The 11,678-nt window shown below is 33.9% G+C and overlaps 1 pseudogene; it reads left to right on the forward strand.

Moving 5' to 3' along the window:
- The first annotated feature begins 1,655 nt into the window (after window positions 1-1,655).
- On the forward strand, window positions 1,656-10,726 carry LOC141512033 (WD repeat-containing protein 70 pseudogene; annotated as a pseudogene).
- Window positions 10,727-11,678: the final 952 nt, after the last annotated feature.

Raw genomic sequence — 11,678 nt, forward strand, 5'->3', positions numbered from 1 at the left:
CAGTCTCCTGGATGACTTAGTGGCCTTTTAAGTATTGCACTGTTCACCTCCTAGTGAGAGAAAGGGGCTAGAAAAGGAAAATTCTCTGCTTACCCAGCCCTGACCTGAATAATGAGGCAGGCAGGGAGCTCACCCTGCTGCTGAAATATAGAAAACAACTGTACAAAAACTTGTTCAAAGAAGATTCCACTCATCATTGCAGCATGGACTATATTCATGTTCCTAGTTGACATGAGATCCAATAGATCCAAAAGATGAATAGCTCTTGTTGCAAGAAAATTCAGTAGGTATCTTAATGAAATAATAATCCCAAGTGAAACAAGGTTGGCAAATGAAGGCCAATTTACTGAAATCATGAGCTGGAAACACATTTTTTCTGGAATGACCATTATGGAAGGGAGTGCCATGAAGGAGTAAGTTTTACAGTCAAAAATAATCTAGTCAACAAGCTTGAATGCCTTCCAAAAGGAGTGAATGACAGGCTAATGGCAATCAGATTTCCATTTCCAGGAAAACATCATGCTACCATTATCAGTTTCTATGTTCCCACCATAATGAACCCTGATAGAGTTAAAGAAATTTTTTATGAAGACCTGGAGACCCTTATAATCAATGTAACAAGAGAGCATAAATTTATAACAGAGACAGGGAGTCTTTGAGAGGAATATGGAAGGAAACAGGATTGGTCACCTGCTACTAAAGACTTGTGCATCTCATGACCTCATCACAAACACTGTTTTCCATTTACCTAAATGCAATAAAACTTCCTAGATGCAACCTCATAGCAAATATTACCATCTAATAGATCATGTTATAACAAGAGACAGACATGATTCGAGAGTGACAAAGGCATTGTGTGATGCAGAATGCTGGACTGATTACAGACTCTTCTCCCAAAGCCAAATATTCACATTCAACTAAACTGGGGGCATCAAGGAAAAATGACTACTAGAAGAATTAATGTCAAGAAATTAGAATATCTCCCTGAGCAGGAACAAGTTGTGGCTAACTGGAAGGAAAAATTGAGCCAACCCACAGTTGGTAACAGTGAAGCAAAAAAGGAGATCTAATGTTTAGCCCTACATATGCTCCCCTGAGTTAGAAGACTCCCAAGTATCAAGTCTGGTTTGATGAAAATGATGGGGAAATACAAAAACTGCTAAAAATGAAAACTCCATGGGATTTACCAGTAGGATCATTCATCCATTTCAAAGAATACAGAATTTTATTCCATCTAAAGTAAAGTTCAAAAGAAACTGAGAGAGATGCAGAATTCTTGGCTCTGTAAGAGGGCAGATGAAGTTTTGACTTTGTTATGTTCTAAGTCTTAACTTTAATCCTCCATAGAACCAAAGTAATTGTCTATTACAGACCCTATGTCTGTAATCGGTCCAGATTTTTTTATTCTTTTGTTGTTTGCTCATTTTCTCTGCCTATTACTAGATTTTTAACTCATGGTTAAGGTGTGGCTCTGCTTCCAAGGTGAAGGACACACTGTCCCAAGTTTTTGATGGTTTTTATAGCTGTTCTCAGGAGCACTCCTCCAGGGGCCTGCAAGTTCTCAAGTCCTCCAAGATTTTATGGGAGGTTATGAGTGTTCTCCTGGACTGTGCTCCTCTCTGGATGACCACACGAATTCTTTCTGTCCTGGAACCATGAGGACAGTTACTGCTCCACTGCAGCCTATTAGCTTTGTGGGACTTCTCCTTTTCCAGAGTCTGAGGTACTAATTGAAACCCCAACAGAGTCCTGCCTCAGGTATATCAAAGAGACTTCTGCTGTCTAACTGATCGCCTTAACAGTTAAGGACCAAAGAATCTAGAAGTAGATGCTAGGTACCTCCCTGTTGGATGGCTCTGCAAGTCTGCACCAGGTCTGGGGATATGAGGGAGAGGGGAGAGAATGCCACCCTGAAATCATGACGTACTCGCCTCTTTGTTCATGCCGGTGCAGTAGAATTTTTCTGCTGACCTAAGTTTTTTTTGTTAATCCCTGGGCAAAGAATTCTGGAAACCATCATTGCTGCCATGGACCCAGCTGCTTCATTATCTGTTCCTGTATGACTGGAGCCAATTTACTTCAGTTTGGCCTAGGTTGCACTGCAATCCCTTTCTAATCCCAATGTAACAGACCATTCCCATAGATCTTCCAAGTGGTCTTGGGTTGGAAAATTGTTTCTTTCAGTGTTTCTGTGGGTCCTACAAATCTACAATTTGGTTAGAGTAATTTCCTAAAGGTATTTGAAGTGCTTTGAGGAAGAGCTTGCAGGAGTCCCTGCATTTGCTCTGTCATCTTGGTTCCCTGAAGGTCTCTCTTAGAACTGATTATACATAACTGAGGGTGCTGAACTCTGTGAAGCAGCTCAAAGGATATGTGACACGTTAGTTTAGAGTAAGTGCCATAGGTGTTCATATGGACTATTGAGTCCAACCTGTGGTAGAACATTCCCAGCTTGTATTGATCTGATCAGTCACAGTTGGACATACTGCAATTTACATTAAACATTTTGACTTCTTTGATAATGAAGGACAAAAACCAACCAACTCTATATTTCATTCCATTCTATTTTCCCTATTTGTACTTTATCCTCTCCTTTCACCCTATTCTCTCACCAGTATTTTGTTTATGACTACCATCTCCCTCAATCTTCCCTCTCATCTAACAATTCCCTGTTCCCCACGCCTTTCTCTCCTATATCTGACCTCTCTTCTACCATCTTCTCTTTCAACTTTCTTAATCCTATCTCCTCTTATTTACCTATAGGGAAAGATAAATTCCTAAACTCATTTGATGGTGTATGTTATTCCCTCTTTGAGCTATGTTTATTGAGAGTAAGATTCAATCAATTCTCACATCAACCCTTTCTTTCCCTCTGCCAAAATAATAATAATAATAATAATAATAATAATAATAATAATAATAATAATAATAATAAGTCATTCAGGTGATGTGATAATAAGTCTATCAGGTGATGGGTTCTGCTTCCTTCTTCTTCTCCCTGTATATTCCTTTTATGCCCTTTTTCTTTGTTTTTAATAGCATTACATCATAATCAGCTTATAGCCACATTCTCTCTTAGTATACACTTTCTAACTCTCCTAAGAGAAATAGGATTCTCTAGAGTTACAAGTATAATCTTCCCATGTAGAAATATTAATAGTTTATCTTATTTACTAATTTCCTTTTCTTTTCACTTACCTTTTTTATATCTCTTGAATCATATATTTGAAGATCAAATTTTCTATTCTTTTCTTATCTTTTTATCAGGAAAGTTTGAAAGTCCCCTATTTCAATAAATGTCCATCTTTTTTACCTGAGAGTGCAGTTCAGCTTTTCAGGGTAGTTGTTTCTTGGTTGTAACTGAATCTCCTTTTTCCTCTAGAATATCATCTCCCAGGCCTTTTTATTCTTTAATGTTGAAACTGCTAAATCCTTTGTAATCCTGACTGTGGCTCCTTGGAATTTGGATTTTTTCTTTCTAGCCATTTACAGTATTTTCTCCTTTAGATAAGAATTCTGAAATTTTACTTCAATATTCTTTGGGACTTTTATTTGGGGATCTCTTAAAGGAGATGATTGGTAGATTCTTTCAAGTATTATTTTATCTTCTAATTCTAGGATATTAGGGCATTTTTCCCTGATAATTTCCTAAAAGATATTGTCCAGGCTCCTTTTTTTTTATTGTGGCTTTCAGTTAGTATAATGATTTGCAAATTATGTCTTCTGGATCTACTTTCAAGGTCAGTGATTATTTTTATTATAAACTGTACCTTTTCTTCTATTTATCCAGTCTATTGATTTTTAATAGAATCTTGATGTATTAGAGTCTTTTGTTTCCTCATGCCCAATTCTAACTTTCAAGGATTTATTTTCTTCAGTTATATATTGTATCTCCCATTTGTTTTGATCAATTAATTTATAAAGGTATTAATTGATTTTTGTGCTTCCTTTTGCAATTTTTATAATTGTCTTACATAGTTCCCATTTCTTTCTTCAATTTTAATTCTATTTGTCTTATTCGATTTTTAAGATCATTGTTTTTACTCTTCCAGTAGGACTTTTGCACTTGATATCAATTCATAATCCCCTTTGACATTTCACATGTAAGTATTTTGTAACTTCTTGCCACTTCTGAGATGATATTTTTGTCATCCTTATCTGTTTGGCTTTCCACACTGGGAAATGAGGCTGGAGCCTTGCTCCCTGCATTATGATAGCCCAAATCAGTCCCACTTGTTGCACCTATATGGCAGCATTTTAAGTATTCTATTTATACTGGAATCCTTCACTTCTGGCCTGCTGTACCATTGGTCTGTTGACATGTGATCCAGGGGCCTCATTTACTGATCTGACTAAAAGCCTCCTGCTAGCTTTGCTATTCATTGACTGACCTGTCATCCTCTTATACCTAAATAAGGTAGACATTTCCTGAAGTCCCTCCAAGATATCTTGATCTGAAAAATTGTTTTACTCTGTCTTTGTGTGAGTTCTGTTTCTCCAGACTCAGTTTAGAGAATTCATTTAAAGTTGCTTCAGTAGGAAACAGAGAGTAACTCAGAGAGCTGCCTAACTTCTCTCCACCATCTTAGCTCTGACCCATAACTTTATTAAATTGTCCTAATTAAAGAGAAGAATTCCCCACAAAAGTACTAGCTTATCATGGGCATAAGTGATACTGAATTCTTGAAGGGTCTGACTATTGTGTGTTCTTTTTAGGTGCAATTTATGGAAAGACAAAAACAAAAACTACACTTGTGGTATTATTACACCAATTTGTATTAGCAAAGGAAGTATTTCTATCAGTGTGATAAAGGAGTCATTTACATATCAAGATAAATAAAGGGTAGGGGTTCTATAACTACCATAATGATAGGTTGAGTAATGGGATTCAGCTGGTTCAAACAGGTTTGGCAGAACCAACACCTAATTTTATGTTGAGTTTGATTAATTGATTGCTAAAATTTTTAATCAGTACAATAAGAAACAAAATGAACTTACCAAAATATCCAAACAAATTGGAACTGAAATTATGAAGATTAGTAGAGTTTTGGATGCAAGAAGACTTGATTATAGTTTAGGGTCAAATCCTAGTTATTTGGCATACAGATCCAGTGATACATCAATATTTGTATTAAAATAATAAGTACTGGGGTATGTCTGCCCATCTTGAAAATGTATATTTTATAATTCATTGGCATTGATGAATGGTATTTAAAAATGAAATTTCTTTTCTTTTAAATGCATTGCAAGCAAGAAATATACATATGATAAAAGCTGAAAAACTCATGAGATCTATTAAAAATTTCCAATGCTTGAAAACAAAAAGGATCCATATAAAAAAGTTATGAATTAATTACTTCAGAAATTTGCAAAAATATAAAATTTGTAGACAATTATCAATTTGTCAGGCTAATTGGGAAAGACTTTTAAAAAAGCATCATAATGAATTAGAATATAAGACTAATGGATTATGAACATTTTAAAGCAAGTTGCAACCAATTTCAAAATAGGAATAAAATATAATTTCTCAATTTTTGGAACCAGATTATTAGAATGTTGTAGAAGTATTAATTTCATGGAAAGCAGTTAAAGAACAATTGCTCAAATTTAATTGCATTTTAATTACCAAATTGATATTAATGATTATCAAGTTTTCGTGGAAAATGTTTTAAAAATTTTTCAGAACTATGCAATTCCAGAAAGTGTTCAAAGAGCTATAAATATTGTCAGGAGAATTGATATAAGTTCAGAAGAACCAGAAAGGGGCTTTCCAAAGATTAACAAGCTACATTCAAATACTAGAAGAAGTTGTCTGTTTTTAATATATCAAATAAGAATACAATTAGTCTAATTGGCCTATCATTAAAGGTATGGGATCCTACTGCTACAGTGAAAAGTTGGTTAAGGATAAATCACATAATGTTCAGATAAAAGAGAAGAAAATTTCCAGTGACGATGCAAATAAAGAAACAATATGTAAATACCTTAAATAACAAATTGTTTTGCTTTTTGTCATATAATAGTTAATATCTTTTCATTCTTATAACCTAGCTTTGTGTACCTCTTTTATTGTTCTTATTTGAGTATTAAAAACAAGGAATTTTAATCCACCATCCAGTATATCTTTTTTATATACTTAAAATAGTCATCAGGTCAGAGAACCAGTTCTTAATTTATTTGAATCCAAACTCTGGGTAGATTCTAATATTCCAATTGACAATGAGAAAAATATTTTTGAAGACATTCTAGAGTAGTATTCTATGAAATAACATTGACAAGAGAACTGTGAATAAAGATATCAGTGTTCAAAAGTATGATTCTGTAATTATAGATTCAGAACTATAAAAGATCTTAAAGGCCATTTAGGCCAATTCTTTCATTTTCTAGATGAAAAAACTAAGGCACATAGAGCTTCAGTGATTTGCCTAGGTTCCCACAGGCATTAAGAACTGGAACCCCGAACTCCTTGAATCACAGCCCCAAAATCTCAATTTTTTGTATTGGGTGTGAGGATTTTTTTTACTTCTATGGTTAAAATATTATTGTATGTGTGTGTATTATTTTTTTTTTTGTTTTCAAAGCACTCATAGATAGCTAATTTTAATATCTCAGTCTTAATCCCATGAGATAAGCAAAGAGATAACTACCCTACTTTTACCTTAGATCTATTCTCAGTAAAATTCTAATTGCTTGTAAGACAAAAAAAGATAAAGAAATAAAGTAAACATAAACTAGTTGCCTATTTTAATAAAGTTCTATTTTAGAGTATCTCTAGAAAATAAATTTAGAAATCTTTTCATGCACAAAAATATAGAATGTTTACCTCTAAACAGTATGTTGAGTTTATGTCATATTGCACACTTGAATTACAAGAGAAGTGGATACCCAGGAGGACATTAATACAGTGCTGTCATGTTCTGAACAATGCTTAAAAATAGGCAAATAAAAATATCATAAAAACAAAGTAAGAAGAAAAAAGTAAATAAGTATCTTTCCATCACTATATCAGTCTAATATACTTATTCCCTGGATAAGTGTTTAAGGAAATAGATTCTTTAGAGAAATATCAAGGGAGCAGGTCATGGAAAGGGTACTGAGGAGAATCTAGAGGAGAACATTTCAAAGCAATACAATCCATGGGGATAAATAAGATCAGGTAATAACTTAAGAAATATAGGTCCCTTTAATAAAAAAGAACAAGAGTTGCAAGGAGTTCCCATAGCCTGAAGACAAATTGAAATATCTTTCCTAGAAAATCACAAAAAAAGAAAATGTTCCATGAATGTTTGAAATGAAAGCAAGAACTTTTTAGCCTCCAAAAATAGCTTTATGTATTTCAAACTCTTTGAGTCAAATTATTGGTTAAGATGGGTGAAATATAAGGCTAAGGAGGGCCCCACTTCTCCCATATATATTTCAACAGAGACTTAAAAAGAGCATCAGACTGAAAGAGTCTAAGGATATCCAAAAAGAAACAATAATCCTTTTGCCATGTGATTTTTTTTTTCATCTTTTAGATGTCAGAAGTCAGTCATTTTTTTCTGTCCAGGGATGCCTAGGGTCACCAGAAGTATGTAGCATTCTGTTTACAGGTACTCAAAGGTCAGAGAATACTTGAAAGAGAAGTTTGAGGCTCTGAAAAGGATTGCTTCATGGGACTAGAAGTCAATTATAATTTGACTGAGAAAATCAAGTGGAAGGATAGATAGTATTAAGATTGTGTTGTGACAATGGATGATCCAAAGTATCCTGAAACGAAACAGTTTTGAGTATAGGCAAAGCAAGGGAGATGCAAGCCCATGATATGAACACAAGAAATCACAGGCAGGAAACTAAACAAAAAATGCAAGAAGATGAAGAGCTTGACCCTGACATAAAGCCCTGTTACAGAAACATAGGCTATTGATATGAGAAAATAGAAGAAATCAAATCAAATGAACAAATATTTTGCATTAGGAAATGCCCAAGTAATAAACCTAAAAGTATAAAGCAACTCAAACAACTATAAGCAAACTCTGAAAGATGAAAAGAAAAGTCACCTGGCAAAAAGACTTAACAAGCACATCTTAGATGAAATGAATCAAGAAATAAAAATGAAATGATAATTCTAGAGAAACAGAAAAAAATTGAATTATAATTAATACCTTAAAACAGAAATTGGAAATATTATACAAGTAGTATAATCCATGAAAATTTGAACTGAGCAAATAGAAATTAATGATACAGAAAATATTAGAACTAAAAATAGAAGAAAATATGATACCTACTATGAAAAATCATCAATCTAAAAAACAGAGGAGAGGGTTTAATTATTCAACACAAAATAATATAACTAAACAAAATACTGGATTCTAACTTTCCAGAAACTCTAAATAAAAAACTATCTAGAAATATTAGAAACAAATGGCAAAATAAAAATTATCAAATCTAATTTCTTAAAAGAAACTACATTGGAAAACTTCCAGAAATTCCATAGACAATACCCAGATTTTTCCAGAAAAATGAAAAATAAATATTGAAAAAGATTCAAAGTAGAAAGGAGTCTTTATATTATAACTTTTAAAATGGGGGAAAATATTGACTTATGATATTACCAAAAGATTAATTAATTATGGACACTTACAGCAAAGAACAGTTAGATGGTGCAGAGGATAGAACACCAGTCTTGAAATCAGAAGAGTATGAGATCAAATTCAAATTCAGTCTCACTGATGTGTGATCTTGGGCAAGTCACTTAACACTGATTACTTTGCATGAGGGTCATCTCTATTCATCCTCATTCATAATAGACCACTGAACCCAGATGACTTCAGAGTAAAAATCCAGGCTGATGAATTAGCACAACTCCCCTTTCACTCAAATTCAATTCACATGAATGTCATGGCAGTATCTGATGTCAAGGTCTTCATCAACAATAAAGGGCAAACATCTCATACCCCAACCAAGTATATTTTATCCTTCAAAATAGTATAATTCTATGAAGGAGAATATTGAACAGTGATGACAATGATGATGATGATGATGATGATGATGATGATGATGATGATGACAATGAAATACAAGATGAAATTAAACCTGTCAAAAAATTCCTGATTCTCATGAAATCACTCTGCTGCAGAGCAACAAAACAGTTTCTGCCTTAGGTTTGGACCATTTGGGTACCCATTTGCTAACAAAGGAATTTTCTTATGACTTTAAATTTGGCAGTTTTGCAGGCATGGATGGTTCCTTTCTAGCTTTCCAATATCTTCAATCTTTTAATTGTCATCAAATTAAATCACTACAGTATAGAAATACTATACAGTATAGGAGATATGATTCTTGTGCTGTTTGAAAACTCTCAATTCAAAGTAGTGGAGAGAGATGGCTACCTAGTGATAGAATGTATGAAAGGAGACCAGTATATTGTGGACATGAATAACACCAAGAGTCACACAGCAATGCTCCTGAGGAGCAACTAGATGATGTAGAGATTAGAGCAGCAGCAATGGGATCAGGAGGACGTGAGTTCAGTTTCAACCTTAGATACTTACTACTTAAATAACTGTGTAACCTTGGGCATGTTACATAATACCATTGCCTTGCAAAAATAAAATAAAAAATACTGGCTGCTGGGACCCCAAATTAAAGAAAGAATTTTTGACTTGTTCATATGATAGGACTATGTGAACCTGGGATGTGGAAAATAATAAAAAGCATAAAAATATTTTTAAAGTAAGAACAGTTAAAGGGAACAAAATTCCAAACACTAGTACATACACTAGAGATGATAAATTCATTGTAGTAGTCCGACAGTATGGAAACATCCAGACCTAGGACAGAAATATGAGTATTCATTACAAATTCTACTGCAGGAAGAACCATGATCCCGATGCAGATACTTCTGTGGGACACTTTCCTATGATGACATCATTCTTGTCTCTCAGGGAGGAGATGATACTTTAATGTTATGGGACATCTGACAATTTTCAAAACCAATTTTTTCAACTTCAAATCTTTCCACTATTTTCTCACCTGACTGCTGCTTCATTTCAGATGATAACCTATTGGTCTTTGGAACAACTGTTAATTAAGGGGGTAAAAATGCAGGTTTGCTTTTTTTTTTTAAGAGCCAGACATTCCATAAAGTATATGAAACTGGTTTCACCAATGCAAGTGTAATGTGCTGCCTGTGGTGCACAAGCAAAAGCAGATCCTGATTGGATCAAGAATGGATTGGCAAGTGTCTTATAGTCCCAACAAGAAGTAAATGGGAACAAAATTATCTGTATTTAAAAACAAATGGAAGACTAGACAAACTGAGACTTTAATGAACAACAACATCATTAATCATCTTACACTGCTTATGTTCCATGAGCCACACAAATGAAGCACAAAAATAAATGTTGGCAAAGGATAGATTAAACCTTCTGACATTTCCCAAACCTGAACTTCTTGTGGCAGACTCAAGTTGATGTGGTAGAGTTGGAAGAACATTGCTCTAGATAAACTTGATTACAGTGACCCATGGGGAGTCATTTTACAGCATGAAGAGGAAGCTGAGGACAACCCAAACTGGGATGCTAACAGTGATTCCAAAAGTCAACCTAAAGCTGTTTTTGCAGAAGTAGAATATGAAGACAAAGAAACAAAGAATGAACCAGAACAGAAAAAAAAAATAAAAAAATTTGAAGAATCCATATTGAGGTCAGAAAGGAGTGGAGAGTTATGGCCAAATTTTTCTTAAATTTTTGCAAAAACACAAAAACAAAAGCATTCTTAATGGCAAGACAAGAACAGAGTTGAAATTCTGAAATGCAAGCAATATTCAAAACAGAAGAAATAAAGATTGCAAGGAACTGAAAAAGAATGATAGATTTAGATTCTAATAGCAGAAGAAAGATGTGTTCCTACTGTGTTCAAGGGTTATAGAGGGAAATACATTTGATAGACATAAACCCTAGAATGGTTTTTGATAAGTTTTAATAGTTTTAAGTGAAGAAATAAGAGTAAGTGAGGAGGGCAGGAAACACATAAAGAAGACTTAGAACTGCATGAGAAGTATATACAAGCATGGAGAAAGTCACAGGGAAAGCATTAGAAAATCTTTACTGTATTTGAATCAAATGAAAGTTAAACACACAGGAATTCATAAATCCATATAAATATGTGTATGAAAATGTATTTGTTGTCCATATACAAAGTTTGTGTAAAAATATTAAAACAAATAGGAATATGGACAGATTAGAGAGAAAAGAGGATGGGGGTGATAAGAGAAGGTGGATTTGATGATGAATGATAAACTACTCCACTATCCCAAGAAAAATCACAGATTGGGTCATGAACATTCAGTCATGAATATCAAAGCATTGATGAACAAATAAATAAAAGCCAAATTAAGTTCAGAGTGTGGATCAGAAAAAAAAAAGTATTAAATAAAGTAAGAGCCAGTAAATAAATATCCAGATAATGTGGAGAAAGGATGGGTAGTAGAAAGAAAGTAGGACACTAATATTCTCTTTCTTTTCATACTTCTCTGGCCACTCCTATCTGGGTCTTCTTTGATCAATTTTCATGCATATCATGCTCATTAAAAGGTGAAGGTCTACTAAGGCTTGTTTTGGGAAAGCAGTGATTTCCCATGGTTTCAGTTTTGATTTCTATTCAGGTGATTCTCAGTTCAGCTTTTCTGTTTGTAG

The sequence above is a fragment of the Macrotis lagotis genome, chromosome 2 (assembly GCF_037893015.1).
Source record: "Macrotis lagotis isolate mMagLag1 chromosome 2, bilby.v1.9.chrom.fasta, whole genome shotgun sequence".
Lineage (NCBI taxonomy): Eukaryota > Metazoa > Chordata > Mammalia > Peramelemorphia > Peramelidae > Macrotis > Macrotis lagotis.